Source organism: Pristis pectinata, chromosome 4, assembly GCF_009764475.1.
Source record: "Pristis pectinata isolate sPriPec2 chromosome 4, sPriPec2.1.pri, whole genome shotgun sequence".
Taxonomy (NCBI): domain Eukaryota; kingdom Metazoa; phylum Chordata; class Chondrichthyes; order Rhinopristiformes; family Pristidae; genus Pristis; species Pristis pectinata.
In genome coordinates, this window is record NC_067408.1 from 38,631,401 (window position 1) to 38,648,745 (window position 17,345).

At 40.5% G+C, this 17,345-nt stretch overlaps 1 long non-coding RNA gene across 1 annotated transcript in view; it reads right to left on the bottom strand.

Moving 5' to 3' along the window:
• Positions 1-17,345, bottom strand: part of LOC127569761 (uncharacterized) — a 135,636-nt gene that overhangs the window by 97,046 nt on the left and 21,245 nt on the right. Inside the window, exon 2 of the long non-coding RNA XR_007956240.1 lies at positions 3,633-3,685. This is a non-coding gene — a long non-coding RNA (uncharacterized LOC127569761). The remainder of the gene's footprint in view (positions 1-3,632; positions 3,686-17,345) is intronic.

A 17,345-nucleotide genomic window follows, 5' to 3' on the forward strand; every position in this document is an offset into this window, starting at 1 on the left:
TGATGGAGAATGGGAATATGATATACGCAGAAATGGATTCGTAATGTGAGTTGGCAATATTGACAAAGAACTGTTGACATAAAGAGAAATTGAGAGCCTTCTTTGAAAGCAAGAAATTTTCAATGCTGATAGTTTGGGTGCCTGCCAGCAAGAGTTGGGCACAAGTCTATTTCACTGTTTGTCAGTAAATAAAACAAATATTATGTTATTATGGTTGCATGATCACAGGGCAGAGAGGGTTCATGACTTAAGTATCAATGGAGGACATGATGTGATGGCAAAACAAGCCTGCAAAGAAAGATAACAAGCAGGCCAGATAATTAGACAAGGGTGAGATGTCTTAGAGTGAAAGACAGTCCATTATGAGCAGTCTGAGTTTGGAATATTATATTACAGTGATTTAGTATTTTTGAAGCAAAAGGAATATTCACATTTCTCCATAACAAGTGGTTCAGAGGAAGAGAATAGAATCAATTTGGTGAGAGGCAATTGACCAGAATTTAAAGACAATGACTGTGTCATTACACAAGGATGAAGGCAAAAGGCTCAGCAGTGGGTGCTGCCAACAAAATAATTTCTATTGGGTCCAGCATGGACAATATTGCTGCAGAAGATAAGGCTGTGCAAGTTTTGGAAGAGCTCAGTGTCTACAAGGCTTTTGTTGTGCATATAACTGTGTATGAATGTCTCTGTAACTAATTAGTTTATTGCAAATTTTCATATCTGTAAATAGTTAACTGAATAGATAAAAGTTTCTACAGGTTTAATCCTTTTAAAGGGAAACAGTGTATGTTTGAGGGTTTGTGTACCTTTAAGAACTGAGTAAACCATGTGATGATAGTTGAGAGTTGACTACCTTCAATAAAGGATGTTTAATTGATACTTCTACCTCTGTTATTAACCTTACCAAGCAGCACCACCAAAAATCGTATAAGCACTACTGTGACATATTTATTTCAATAGCCAATCAATAATCAATGCATCACCCATGTATGGATGGAGGATAGAGTGAGCTGAATGAAACGGAATGCTTATAAAATTACCTCCCTTGAATGAAGATCCTTTAATGTAATGAAAGCAAGTGCATTGATGAAATAAACCTCAAATTCTTCTTGCAAAAGACTAATCTGGATAAAGTAATTTCAAGAGTTTGGAGAATTGAAATGTTCTTCTTCAGTGTGTGTATTTTTTTATGTATACAACCAATCAAAATAAAAGTGGAATACAAGACTTTACAATCTTTGGACATTGAAGAAAATATTTGAAACACCAGAGGAAACTTCAACTCACCAGTATGAATGCGTTTGAGATTGAAAATTTAAAAAGCTGAAGCCTAATTCACCATAAGTCCGCTTGTGCCTTTAACAAATGGAATGTGGCTGGACTATCCGACCTTCTGATTTAAGTACTTTAAATCAGAAGGCCACATTCGTAGGTTGTGGACTTCTGATTTGAAATATTTAAGTGGGACTCTGTCTGTGTCTCAGGCATTAATGCTACCTGACATCTGTTATCCCCGGCCACTCCCCCACTGTCACTCCCCTAAGTCTCCAAGCTGCACTGTTGCTCACACCATCACCATTTTCCTCCCACCCTCACCTCCTCCCACCCTGGCATGTGAACTGCAGCAACAGGAAACCTTCCCGCTGGGTCCCACAGGTTCTTCTGGAGGAATGCCCGTCCAACAGAGAATGAAGCCTAATAATGAGGCTGGCTTCCAGAATGGGATCCTCATGGGAAAATAACCGGATACAGCATGGCATTTCCTGACCAGAACACCTCCTTGCACGTGTCTAGCTTGGTAATGAAGCCTGGTAAAGATCAGAACCATTGGCTGCATTCATTTCACAAACGACTGATAAATAATGGTTGGGAGCTTGAAGAAAAGAGAAAGATGTCATCAGTTCGGGCATATTATTTCAATGTTATTTGAAAATGTTGGTTCTTTTGAGACATGTTATTGTAAGAACAACTTAACACTAAATGTTCTGTTCAAAATTAATTAGTTTTACCCTATCTTAACTGTAGAGATTCTTTTAAATCACTCACATCTTTCAGTAGTTTTAAAATAAACTACTGAAAGACAAAATCATGTCCCAGACTTAACTCAGTATAAATATTATAAATTTACCAGCTGTCTGCAGATCTTGAGGAAGGTGCCAAATTACTTTTGGACAAACCATACAATTTGTACGCCTGTTTCTTTTGAATGTGACTCACAGTTATTCAGGAAATCCCGGTAATTGTCCATGGGAAAACTACAGGAACTGTAGTCATTCAAATCTTTAATTGCTCCTAACAGAAACCATGTTATAGGTTCTATCATTAACTGTGACTTAGCAACAGCATCCACAGATGAGAATTATGATATTTTCTGGGTGAATGTCGTCAACACAGGAATCAACTTCCACATGTACACCTTCATTCATTCACCATTTTTCCTGGCGCCCTGACTGTGTGCCTGCTGCGAGAATGCTTGACAGATATCACATTCTGAATGTGTCATACTTTTAGTGTTGGCGAAATCAAAGTTACTACCACCTGCACCAGCTACAGATGCTGCTTCATTGCCACTGACTTCATCCCTTTCTCTTGTAGTGCCATTCTCAGCATAAGTGACATTATTCACTATGTTGGGCATGCTCTTGGAAATTGATCTGAGCTTTAACCCCCCACATGCTTTCCTTCAACAAGATTGCTAACTGCCGCCTCAGCAGTATTTCCCATCTTCACTTGTAATGCACTTCTTCCATCAATGAAATCTGTACACCTGTGTTTAGAGCTTGACTATTTCAAAGTTTTCCTACCACCATCCTTTAACCTTAATTAACTACTGCTATCCAAACTTCTGTAACTAGTTCTTAACTTATTTGTGAAAATTCCATCAGTTTTACATTTTGCACTGAGCTCTCCGTGCCTTTGAGCTGAGTGTTTCTATATCCTCCAGTCCCTCCTCCCGACTACTATGGACTAAGCAACCAGCTGCCTCAGTCCTACTTCATGGAACTCAGTCCCTGAAGCCTTCTGTCCCTCATCTATTATACTTACCTTTTACACTGGACTCTTTGAACAAGTTGTTAGCACTCCTCCACCACTTTTGCATTGGGACAATACATTTTAATATGTACCTTTGTCAGCATCAGCTGTGCCTCAGCCTGTTGCACTTTTGTTTCTGAATTAGAGGATTGTGGGTTCAGGTTCCAGAGACTTGGCACAAAAAGCTTGGATAATCCTTCAGTGCAATATTTATCAAGTGATGGAAAACTAAGGACTTTATCTTTTGAATAAGATATTAAAACAAGGCCTTTTTCACCTGCTCAATTTAACATGAAAGATTCTATAACACCATTGTAAAGAAGATCTGTGCAAATCTCTTTGATATCCTAAAGATATTTTCACTTAATTAATGACTAAATCAGACTGATCAATTTCACATTACTGTTTTGTGTTTGGAACTTGCTAAATGCAGATTAGCTGTTATATTTCCTCTATTACAACAATAACTAAGCCTTAAAGTATGTCATTAGCTGTAAAGTTTTTGGTGCGTCCTGGATTTTTGAAAGTTATCATTAAATTGAAAGTACTTTTCTTTCTTTTGAAATACCTTGAGACATTTCTTCAAATTAACTGACCTTTTGAATGCAGATTGTAACAGTTTAATTTGGTTTCAAACTTCCTGTAATTCCTGCAAAGTAATGAGAAGAAAATTAATGTTGTATACATAAAAGAACCCACTATAATTAATTAATATCTCAAGGCAATGAAGAAATAATTAACACAATAGTTAGTCTGTTAAGTTTTGGTCCGAGATTTTTACCTGGATCTACAAATCAAAACTCATGGATGTCATCGAAGTATGGGATGTGTGGCTCAGTTATCAGTATGAGCTTATTATAAGACCAAAAAAATCTACTATGTCTTTGTTATAAAATGTTGCCGATATGAAATCTGATTCCAATGATTCCTTTTGCTCAGAAATGTAATTTATGATATTTTGTTTGTTCAAACCAGTTATAAGGTTTTGAGTAATATGTGGATAATGATAGTTTCACAGAATAACAATATAATAACTTGTGACTGTGAAGAAAATCACATTAAGCTTAGTCAAGAATAGCAGATTCTAGACTATATTTTGATACCTTTGTGTTTATAACATACTGAACAGATCTTTCCTGCCAAAGCACAAAAGCAAATTACTGCAAAGGCCAGAAATCTAAAATAAATGTCCAACATTTTGTTTCTTTACTTGCCCTCTATTATCGTGCACTGTCATCCTGAGTGTCAGATAATTTCTCATGCAACCCTTCTCATTGCTCTGCGTCTTAAAACACGTTTATTTCTAACTTCTCTCAACTTGGATGAAAGGGCATTGATTTGAAAAATTCTCTCTCTCTCTCTCGGTTCCCCCTCGGTCTCTCTCTCTCTCTCTCTCTCTCTCTCTCTCTCTCTCTCTCTCTATCTCTCTGTTTGTCTTCATAGACACTATCTGACCCACTGAATATTTCCTGCATTCTCTATTTTACTTACTTACTGCTGATATACTTGCAAGGTGCCTTTACCTGTACACATAGTAAATTTGCTTTCCTGTTTCAAATTATACATTTTTATGCACAATCAACACCAGTTATTCTCTAATTCAGATTTTTTTTTAAATTCCAGGTAAGTAGAGAATTAAGAGGCTCTGTATCCTGAAGTCTGAGCCTGTTAATTTTGAGTACTTGACACATTTATAGTGGTTTGCCTTACAGTGAAAAAAAGAACTGATTTTGGATTTAATTCACCTAACAGGATATTCCTGTTTAATATGTTTTTGTATAGTTCAAAAGGAAGCAATGAATGTGACCAATTTGTAGTTTGCTGCTTTCTTCAAGGAACATTTTGAGAAAGTCATCTTTTCTCATAGCTATCCTTCCATTTTGAAATACGTGAGGAAGCCAGGCATTCCGTGGGAACATTTATATTCTTTGTCCAATAAATGAGCAACCTGTTTGACAGCACAGGGCATATGTTGTAGATCCCGTTTTTATATATCTATTTTCAGGATATGGGCATCACTGGCAAGACCAGCATTTATTGTCCTTCTCTAACTACCCTTGAAAAAGTGGTGCTGAGCCACCTTCTTCAATCACTTCATCCATCCTGGTGAAGGTACTCCCATAGTGCTGTTGGGTTGTGAGTTTGAGGATTTAGACCCAGTAATGATGAAGGACCAGAGATACAACTTGGAGGGGAACCTGCAGGTAGTGGTGTTCCCATGCGCCGACTGACTTTATCCATCTTGGTGGTAGTGATTGTGGGTTTGAGAGGTGCCATCAAACTAGCCTGGGTGAGTAACTGTGGTGCATTTTGCAGATGGTGCACACTGCAGCCATGTATACAGGTGTAGGAAGGAATAAACATTTAGGGTGGTGGATAGGGTACAAATCAAGCAACTGCTTTGTCCTGGATATCAAGCTACTTGAGAGTTGTTTACAATGCACTGCTCCAGGCAAAAACTGAAGAGTATTCCATCATTCTTCTGATTTGAGCCTTGTAAATTTGGAAAGGCCTTGGGGTATCAGGAGATGAGTTAGTATACCCAGCCTCTGACGTGTTCTTGTAGGTATGGTATTCATGAGGATGGCCCAGTTCGGTTTCTGTCACTAGTTACTCCCAGTTTGTTACTCATGGGGACTCAAGTGATAGTAATGCTAGTGAATGCCAAGGGTAGATGATTATTTTCTGTCTTGTTGGAAATGGTCATTGACTGGCAATTTTGTGGTGTGAATGTTACTTGTCACTTTTCAGCCCATACCCAAATGTTGTCCAGGTCATGCTGCATGCAGGTGTGGACTGGTTCATTTGCTGAGGAGTTGCAAATGGAATTGAGCATTGTGCAATCATTGATGAACATCCACACTTCAGACCTCATGATGGATGGATGGTCAATGATGAAACAGCTGAGGATTGCTGAGAAAAGGACACCACCATATAGAATTCCTGCAGGGATACCTTGGGGCTGACATGATTGACTTCCAACAACCACAACCACCTTCCTTTATGCAAGGTGTGACTCAAACCATTGGAATGGTTTTCTTTTGATGCCAATTGAACTCAAGTTTTACCGGGGCATCTTGATGTCAAACATGGTCAAATGTTGCCTTGCTGTCAAGAGCAGTTACTGTCACTCACCTCTGGAATTCAGCTCTTTGGTTCATGTTTGGACTAAGGCTATGATGAGATCTAGAGTCAAGTAATCCTGGTGAAACTCAATCTGGACATTGTTGAGCAGGTTACTGGTGGCATGTGCCATGAGATATCGCTGTTGATGATGGCTTCCATCACTTTGCTAACTGATTGGGCTGTAATTAGCTGGATTGTATTTATCCTACTTTTTTATCAAGGGGATAAAACTGACCAATTTTCCACATTGTTGGGTAGATGCCGCTGCTGTAACTCTTCTACAACAGCTCAGCTAAGGTGCAGCTGGTTCTGGAGCACTGATCTTTAGTACTACCACATAGATATTGTCTGATCCCATAGTTTTTTTGCTATATGCAGTACCTTTTTGATATCACATGGAGCAAATCAAACTGGCTAGAGAAGAGTTTCTGTGATGGTGGGATCTCAAGGGGGTAGACAAGATGAAACATCCACTTGGCACTTCCAGCTGAACAGGTTGCAAATGCTTCAGTCTTCAGTACACACACACTCTGCACAGCCATCATTGAGAATGTGCTGTACTTGGGTGTCCTCCTCCCATTAGCCGTGTTATTGTCCACCACCATTAACATCTGGATGTGGTAGAACTGCAGAACTTTGATCTGATCCATTGGTTTTGAAGTCATTTAGTTGTGTGTATTGCATGCTGGTTTTGTTGTTTAGTATGCAAATTGTCCTGTATTGCAGCTTCACTGGGGTGGCACCGCATCCATTTTAGGTATGGCTGATGTTTGGTCCTGGCAAGTCCTTCTGCATTCCTAGTTAAATTATGGTCGATCCCCTGGTTTTATAGTAATGGCAGAGATAGAGATATGCTGAGCAATGAGGTTTACAGGTTGCAATAGTGTACATTTCTGCTGCTGCTGATGGTCCACAGTGCCTCACAGATGCCCAGCTTTGAGCTGCCAGACCTGTTCTAAGACAATCCCATTTAGCCCAATTGCAATGCAGCACAGCATGATGGTGGATAACCTTGATGTGAGGACAGGACTTTGTCTCCACAAGGACTGTGTCATGGTTAGTTCTACCAATTCTAACATGGACAGGTGTATCTGCCTCGGGTACATTGGTGAGGACAAGATCAAGTAGATTTTTCCCTTATGTTGCTTCATCCACGGCCTGCTGCAGACTCAATTTGTCAGCTATAATCTTCAAGGCTTGCCCAGCTTAGTCTGTGGTAGATCTACCACATTAAAGTTTCCCAGCCAGAGTACATTCTGTGCCCTTGTTACTTTCATTGCTCTCTTCCAAGTGTTGTTCACCATGGAGAAGCATTGCTCAGCTGAGGGAGGACAGGAGATTTCCTTGCCCATATTTAACTTGATGTCTTGAGACTTCATAGTTTGGAGTCATTATTGAGGACTCTGCGGGTACTTCAGCGTCTTTACTTTCTTTGGAGATTAAGGAGGTTTGGCTTGTAACCGAACACGCTAACAAACTTCTACAGATGTACTACTGAAAGTGTCCTGACTGGTTGCATCATGGCAATTCAAATGTGCAGGAACATAAGAAGCTGCAGAGAGTAGTGGACTCTGCCCAATACCACCACTGGCACGTCCTTCCCCACCATTGGTAGTATCCACAGGAGGCACTGCCTCAAGAAGGCAACATCCATTATCTAAGATCCCCACCAACTGGGCCATGCCATCTTCTCGCAGCTACCATCTGGCTGACACTTGGAATCCCACACCAGCACATTCAAGAACAGGTACTTCCCTTCAACCATTCGGTTCTTGAACCAATCGGCACAACCTTAATCACTATAGTTTAACAACAATATGACCACTTTGATGACTTTGCACTAAAATGGACTTTCTTTTTTTTGTTCTAATTGTGTTCTTTCTCGTAGACATTGTGTTCAATTTATGTTTTTCTTGTGAATGCTGCTTGTGATGCTATGTGCCTGTGATGCTGCTACAAGTAAGTTTTTCATTGCACCTGTGCATACATGTACTTGTGCATATGACAATAAACTCAACTTTTGACTTTGACTGTGACTTATGTGCCATTGTGCACCCACCTCTGGTGGTCTGCCCTGCCAGTGGGACAAGATTTTTCCAGGATAATGTGAGAGGAATCTGATACATTGCCCATAAGATATGACTCTGTGAGTGTGATTGGTGTCAGGCTGTTGTCTGACTAACGTGTGTGACAGCTCTCCCAATTTAAAACATGAGGACTTTGTCAGGTTGGGGAGCAACTATGTCAGGGTCCATATTCATTTCTAAATCCAGTTTTATTCCTTCTCTATTCAAGCTAAGCAACCCATGTGCTCTGTATGGCAGTTCTGTCTGCACCTACATCTGATGTGCAGCACATCAAACCTTGGTAACCTGCACACTCCCGCCCTCAATTATTTCTCAGCAACTTGATCTGAAGCAAAATACACCTTCACTTTGTGGTTCTGACTCTCTTAAGTAAAATGCTGGACCTCATCACTGCCTCCACATCAGTTTGTTGCCTAGCTTTGATTCCCTGGCCCTGCACTTACAACCACTGGTATTAGAAAGGAAAAGAAAAGTTGCTTTTGTATTTAAGAATCAGATAGTAACTGCAAATATTGCTTTAATTAGGCCCATGGAAATTTCTTACTGCATTCACTTTGTCAATATAATATGTATAATACAACTTTTATAAAGTTGTGGCATTATTTGCGCACTACTCTGGATCCATTGAATCTAAATGGAATGTTGACTATTAAAATTACTGATTTCAAAGTACCCTTTTCCCTTCAACAAGTAAACAATTTAAATAGTTTTTCATCAAAGCTATTTGAAGGTATATTGAAAAACAACCAATAACCAAGCAACATTTTACGATTGTTTTCAAAAAGTGTAGGCATAATATTTATCTTGTATGAGGTATCATTTTTGTCTCTCTGCATCATAATGAACCAGTAGGTCAGATACATTCCCTGATATCCCATTGACTTCATCACATTCTCTACAACCTGAACTGATCTCCCCAGGACCCTATTTGATTGTGAGTAATTCAGGCTTAAACTATGTGAATGAAATTGTGATCCTTGTCAAATTGCCTGAATCAGCTCAAGAAAAAGTTGCCAACTGTTACTAAACGACTTCATTAGGTCGTTTGTATCTGAACAAAATTGCTTTCTTACAGTTTATCATCATATTGCTAGTTACATTACCTTCTGTGCATAACTCTGGGTAAATTGAACAGTAATCAATGATCATAAATTAGCCATACCTCTTTCCAGAATACTTGCCAACTTCCTGATATGGTTAATGTGGTATTGGCTGAGATTTTACTAGCTCTACTGCTGGCTCAGTCTATAATTTAAGCAGAATGCGTACTTTGCTGCATATTGGATTTCCTGACCATATGTCCCTAATGAATCTTTACAGATGCCTTTAAAATAAACTTTTTGGCTTAACAATTTTATTATGTACACATTCCCTCCATTAAGGTTTGCTGTTCTGTGCAGTTTTCTGTGTTTCATGAATGATTGGAGAGGTGTGTTTTTATTCACACTTTTAATATTTATGAAAAGTGCAGCTTCGAATTTGATTAAATTGCATAAGTTGTTTCAGACTAATTACCATTGATGATTGAAAAACAGATAAACATCTCTGCTTTCAAAATAAAGCATAGATTTTTACGGGTGATGTCCATGTGGACAGTTGAGAAACTGGGGCAGTGTCAGCAGAAAGAGGACATGTTCCTTTTGGACGGTTAGGCTTCATGTTAGGTTTCAAAGTGAGCTGCCTACATTGCTTGGCAGCCTACTACTCTGGGAAGGCAGGTACAATGCCTGGTCAAAGCAAGCTTGCACCTTCTAAAGGGAGGTACCCTTCACCTTGAAAGCAATTCTCTTCATTAAGGTTTGCATTTGAAGTTATGGCCACTTTAACTACCAGAAGCTGTTATCAAACTGTAGTAGTGGGCATTGCCCAGATTCCTGATATGGCCTTTAATGGCTGGCATTTTATTCCTGCGCTGTTACTTGTTGAGGATCCATTGATGCTGTGGACAGGATTGTATTGCTTTCAGGCAGCCCTTTATCCTTTCCTACCTTCTGGTGTTCCCCGAAACTTACATCTGTGGCTTGTGTTGCTGCTGCTACTTCTATTCAGCTCTTCTGAAGTCAGTAGGAGAAAGCCACTTAAATTGAGAAGAATGTGGCTGAAGTACCAAAGAAAAGCAAATGCAAAACCACAATATCAGTCAATAAAAAATCTCGGAAAAGGTCTCCTATCCTTCCAGTTGTATCCAATGATCTCTTATTTTTATATTTCCATGACAGGGAAGGAGGCCATTCAGCCCATCCAGTATATGCCAACTCTCACGCATTCCCGTCAGTCTTACTCCTCTACTAGTTTCCCTGCAGCCTATTCTCTCTCACATATCCATCACTTTCTCTATTCTTTTGACACCTACCTAAACTAGGGCCAATAATCCTACCAGCATGTCTTAGGGGGTGTGGAAAAGAAACTGGAGCACATGGTGGAAATCCACAAGAATATACAAACTCTGCACGGGCAGCACCAGAGTGCAGGACTGAATATGGACCACTGGAGGTGGTGTGACACAGAGCAAACTGTAGGTGAGTGTACTGTGCACTCTGAGTGAATACTCCTTTAACGGTAGTATGAGTAGAACTTTTCCATTCCAACCCTCCTTTTGTGTGTGGCCATCACTCAGCAATCACATTGATGCAGTGCATACCAATTGGGTTCCGGAATCGATTTTTGGTCCAGGTCCCCATTTTGCAAACTTATATTGCAAAACACTCAGATTTGATTTATTTACAAAATTTTTTACTTCTAACCAACATAAATTGAAGTTTATGGAAGACACGAGAGTCTGAAAGTGCTGGAATCTGTAGCTAAAAAACAGGTGCTGGAGGAACTCAGCCGGTCAGGCAACATCATGTGAAACGCAAATGGATAGTCAATGCTTGGGTTAAGACCCTTCAGTTAGACTGCTATTCTTGTAATCTCTAAAAATGTTTCCAAGCAATAAGTTCAGGTATGCTTATGGGATGCCTAAAATGTTTCTCAAGGCCTTGGAGCACTAGGGAGGGAACTCTCTCCCTCCCCTCTCCACCGCTCTTTGCTCGAGACTTGCACTACTTAGAGCAGGTGCCTCAGAGCACTTGAAGATAGACCACCAATTGCTGTCTCCGCAAAATCTTCCAGATCAACTGAAAGGTTAAGTGAACCAGCATCAGTGTTCTCTCCCAAGTATAACAACCTCAGCATTGAGGCAACTTGTTACACTCAGTGGTTCAGTTTGGGTTTGCCACGTCAATCAAATGCCCAACACCAGACCCTGAAATAGACACCTTATTCTGCGCTTGTCAGGACAAGAGGTTAGCACGCAGACGGAGGAAAAGCTCAAGGATGTTTTCAAAGTCTCCTTGAAATGGTGTAACGTTCCCATCTACATTGACTTCTTGACAAAGTGTCTACAACCTGAAAATATTAACTCTTGCTAAGTCTTTCCAGTGTTTTCTGTTTTTTATTTTTGCTTTCCAGCATTCATTTCACTTATTTTCATCAACTTTTCCCTGACCTGAATGCCGCTTGGCACATGAAACCCCCAAGGTATGGGAGCGTACATATCCTATTAGGGGTCCGCGTTCTTAGAGCCCTGATGATTTTCATAAATGTTAATAATCTGCATATTTTTCAGGTATGCTAACATCATTTGTGGCCAAAGGAAAAAAATAGGTTTTCAAGCCTATACTAGAAACATACATAATGCACTCAGCAGAAGCAAAAAGGGGCCTAAATAACCAATGGAGCTCCACAGCAAGTTACGTGAGCACCAACCGGACTCTCAACAAGATGCAGCCCTCTGGGCTATCTGATAACAAGAGTTTTGATATTTGCTTGTTCAACCTGGAAGCCACATTTGTAAAATGCTGTCTGCCACAAACCCCCAATCCAGCCCCCAATAATTGTTGCTGTTATTGTCCCTTCCCAGTTTTTCACTTCTTCACCCCTCCCTATCACGCGCCCAAGTTTTCAGCACTTCTCTTTGCTTCCATCCTCTCCATATTAGTCCCACACTTCCCCTCTCCTGGTCTCCAGCTATGCTCCCTGGCGTCTGAATTTCTCTCTCACTATCTCAGTCATCTAACGCTTGACTCATGGCTCTGTTCATCCTTTGAAACAATTCAGCCCCCTGTCCTAACTCCCAATCCTGGTCTCTAATTCCGAACGTAATTTACCTGTCTTTGGCCTAATTTTGTGTTCCTCTTCACTGGTTGCCTGTTCTTGATGGATTGGCTTCATTGACATGTCTCAACGCCAAACATCATGCACACTCTCTGTGCACCTGTGTGTACCTTGCACCCAAACTCCCCCAGTGCCCATATGTTCAAATTTCTACCCTATGTGTTTTAAAAGGCTTGTATATACAAAGCAAATTTGAGGCATTTTCAGAATATCTGAGCACGTTACCAACAGTGAAGTATTTTGTAGTCCCTTTTGGTGAAATTGGAAACACAACAGCTAAGTTGCACACGGTGAGCTCCCACAAGGACATCATGACCAGATAATCTTTTTATTAATGTTAATTGGGGAATAGGGGATGACCTTACTGGTCTTCTTTGAAATAGTGCCAAGAGATCTGTTACACCCATCTGAGACAAAACATGAGGCTTCAGTTTAAGACATCATCAGTGTTGCATTCATTTAACTCTGCACTGGAAACTCAGGCTTGTTTTTTTGTGCTCAAGTCTCTGGAGAGGGACTTGAACTCAGAATCTTCTGACTTGGAGGCAAGGATGTTGCCAGTTGACCCTGATCCATATATTTTAGTGAGAAAATATTGTTATTAGCAGAGGCAATACTGTAAACTCCCTTACCAATGTGATTTTAAAGTTGATGAGATCTGTAAGTCTTTAGATCTGTTGAGCTCCCAATAACTGAGACAGATTGAATTTAGACGGGTTTTGAAATCTTACAGGTTGTCAAAGGATTCAGCAGGATGTAGACCAATTGGAAATGTGGGCAGAGAAATGGCAGATGGAGTTTAATACAGACAAGTGTGAGGTGTTGCACTTTAGGAAATCAAATGTAAGAGGAAAGTATTGTCGGATCCAGTTATTTTTGAATCCGCGGGTTCTTTCAGGAGTCCAAGAATGAGTTGAAAACAACTTGGTGCTTCACAAAGTTTCATTGGGAAAATTTAAAACAAAGAAATAGTCACAGAGCACATGGCACTAGCTTTACTACTAGGAGATGAGCCGAGATAAAGGGAACTAAAAATGAGCTAGGGCTGGGGGGGGAGGGGGGGGTGGTGCAGGGGGTGGATGTGGGAGTGGGTGAAGAGAGCAAGAGAGAGGTAGAGGCAAGAGAGAGAGAGATAAGCAAGAGAGTGATTAACAAAAAAACTACACCCTTTATACCTGAGATAAGAGGTACTCCTTAGCTAACAATAGTTCAATCAGGAAACCTATTAGATGCCTGTGGCAAAACCAACCAATGAGAAAACATGTATTCACCTGATGGGCAAAATCAATAAGCTAGGAAGCAGGCATTCCTTGTACAGCCACTTGAGGTGTATTAGACACTATACATGTTAAAAGAAACTACTTAAAACAGTCGAATCCAACAGTACACAGTAAATGGCAGGACCCTAAAAAACATTGATGTACAGAGGGATCTCAGGGTGCAAGACCATAGCTCCCTGAAAGTGGCAACACAAGTAGATAAGATGGTAAAGAAGCTGAATGGCATACTTGCCTTCAGCAGTTGGGGTGTCGAGTATAAAAGTAGGGAGATAATGCTGCAGCTGCATAAAAATTTGGTTAGGCCACATTTGGAATATTGCACACAGCTCTGGTTGGTGCATTAGAGGAAGGATGTGGAGGCTTTGGAGACAGTGCTGAAGTGGTTCACCAGGATATTGCCTGGATTAAAGAGTATTAGCTGTAAGGAGAGGTTGATTTCTCTGGAGAATTGGAGTCTGTGGGATGACTTGATAGAAGTATATAAAATTATGAGAGACATAGACAGGGTAGGTAGTCAGAGTCCTTTTCCCAGGGTGGAAGTGTCAATTAATAGAGAGCATAGCTTTATGGTGAGAGGGGGAAAGTTTATAAAGCAAGATTTTACACAGAGAATGGTAGGGCAGGGGAAGTGGTAGAAGCAGATACAATGGTAACATTTAAGATGCTCTTGGAGAGGCACATGAATATGTAGGGAATAGAGGGATACGGAACTTGTGCAGGCAAATGGGATTAGTTAGATTGCTATGGTCAGCACAGACATCATGGGCTGAAGGGCCTGTTCCTGTACTGTACTGTTCCATGTTTTATGTTCTACAAAAATCATATACAGTATCCTGACTATCTGAATCTCTCAGATAATCTGAAAGATAAGCCAGTTGGAGAGGTAAGAAAGAGGAAGTTGAAAATGAGAAGCATTTTACAAGATTGGTAGGAACGGTTCACTATTTGGACTTCATTTCCTTGAAGCCTAGAAGCAGAGCTCATTGAAATATTGTTGGCATGCTTTAGTAGATACAGGGCCAAAGCAAGCACATATACAGGAAACCATAATGCCTACTTAAACAAATGTCACCAGAAAAATAAACTAATTTTGCACAGAATTTCTGTTCATTGCTAAGTATAGATTTGTTTTTAATTTTCTGAATTTTTGACAGTAACTCCCTAAAGTTTGAAAATATACAATGCATGGATGTTGATTAAACTGCTTATAGACATGGGTGTATTTTGTTCAAACATGTCTGTAGTGTTTAAAAAAACCTTTCATTCTGATTTTGACTGAAATATCCAAAAATGACTGAAAGATATTTGTAATCTCCTTTGTAATCGCTGCAATTCAGTCAAAATTCTAACTTAACACTCTGCAATGTTCCTGTTTGGGTGAAGGGCAAGGCTGGCCCTGGCTGATGAAAGATATTGAGGTTCTGGTTAAGAAAAAGAGGGAGGCATACACTGCACATAAACAATTGGGAACTAGTGAATCTGATGATGACTACAAGAAGTGCAAGTACAAGAAGGAGGACAAAAAGAGGATATGAGGAGGATCTGGCAGGCAAGGTGAAGCAAAATTCCAAGAGATTCTATAGGTATATTAAGAGTAAAAAGGCTGCTAGGGAGAGAATGGGTCCTCTTAAAGATCAACATGGCTGTCTGTGTGTGGAACCAAAGGAAATGGTGAGATTTTTAATGAATATTTCTCCTCAGTTTTTACTGTGGAGAAAATGATAGAGGTTAAGGAAGTGGGTGAAATGAGTGGTGTTGTCTTGGACCACATACAAATTAGCAGGGAGGAGGTATTGGAGGTTTTAAAGTACATTAAGGTGGAGAAAACCCCAGGGCCTGACCTGGTGCATTCTCAGACCTTGTGGGAAGCTGGAGAAGAAATTGCAGAGGCCCTTGCAGAGATTTTTGCTTCATCTCTGGCCACAGGTGAGGTTCTGGAGGACTGGAGAGTGGCTAATGTTGTACCATTGTTTAAAAGGGTAGCAGAAACAAGCTAGGAAACTACAGACCAGTGAGCCTGACACAGGTTGTGGGTAAATTGCTGGAGGAGATGCGGAGGGACAGGATCAACATTTGGAGAGGCAGTGTCTGATTCAGGACAGTCAGCTCGGCTTTGTGCATGGGAAGTTGTGTCTGACAAATCTTTTAGAGTTCTTCGAGGAGATAACCAAAAGGGTAGATGAGGATAGGGCAGTGGATATTAAGGACTTTAATAAGGCCTTTAACATGGCAGGCTAGTCTGGAAGATTAGATTGCATGGGAGCTCCAGGGGGAGATAGCAGATTGGATTCATAATTGGCTCAGTGGTAGGAAGCAAAGGGTGATGGTCAAGGATTATTTCTTAGATTGGAGGCCTGTGTCTAGTAGTGTGCCACAGGGGTCGGTGCTGGGACCTTTTAGTTTGTAATTTATATTAGCGATTTGGTTGTGAATGTACAAGGCATGGTTAGTAAGTTTGCAGATGATACTAAAATAGGTGGTGTTGTAGATAGTGTAGAAGGTTATAAAAAATTACAAGGTGATCTTGATCAGCTAGGTATGTGGACTGAGGACTGGCAAATGGCTTTCAATCCAGATAAATGTGAGATATTGCATTTTGGGACATCAAATCAGCATAGGATTTATACAGTAAATGGAAGGGCCCTGGGGAGTGTTATGGAACAGAGGGACCTCGGATTGCAAGTGCATAGTTTACAACAAGCGGCATCACAGGTAGATAGGGTGATGAAGAAGGGGTTTGGCATGCTGGCCTTCATCAGTCAGGGCACTGAGTATAGAAGTTATGATGCAGTTATATAAGAAGTTGGTGAGGCCGCACTTGGAGTATTGTGTACAGTTTTGGTCACCCTATTATAGGAAAGATGTTATTAACCTAGAAAAAGTGCAGAAAAGATTTACCAGGACATTGCCTGGACTTGGGGGGCCTGAGTTAGAAGGAGAGGTTGAGTAAACTAGGACTTTATTCCCTGGAACGTAGGAGATTCAGGGGTGGTCTGATAGAGGGATATAGACTGGGTGAAAGTACATAGTCTTTTTCCAGGGAGGGGGTGCGAAAAACAAGAGGGCATAGGTTTAAGATCAGAGGCGAGAGATTTAAAAGGGACACCAGGGCAGCTTCTTCACACAAAGGGTGATGTGTATTTGGAATGAGCTACCAGAAATAGTGGTTGAGGCGGGCACATTACCAGCATTTAAAAGCCATTTAGTTAAGTACATGGACAGGATGGGTTTAGGGGTCTATGGGCCAAACACAAGCAAATGGAACTAGCTCACTAGGCAATACAGTCGGCATGGACGAGTTGGGCTAAAGGGCCTGTTTCCATGCTGTATGTCTCTATGACTCTAAGTTGTCAAATACAACTACCCAGAACAACTGTAGGTATATATGAATTAACTGATGTCAGGGCAGGCCCATTTGACTGGGCTCCAATCAAGAGATGAGAAATATAAGACAGGTTTCCTTTACTGGTTGTTATCCTGAAGTACTTAAAGATTGGACACCACTGTGGATATCAGGTGATAGCAGGATTGGATTCAATTGTAGTATGCATTTGTTCCATAAATTGCTGAAAGGGAATGCCAAGATTCACAATGAGCTTTTTGTAAGAGATGCCAGATGGCAGGTTAACTCCAGTTGAACTGTGCTCAGGCACAAGTC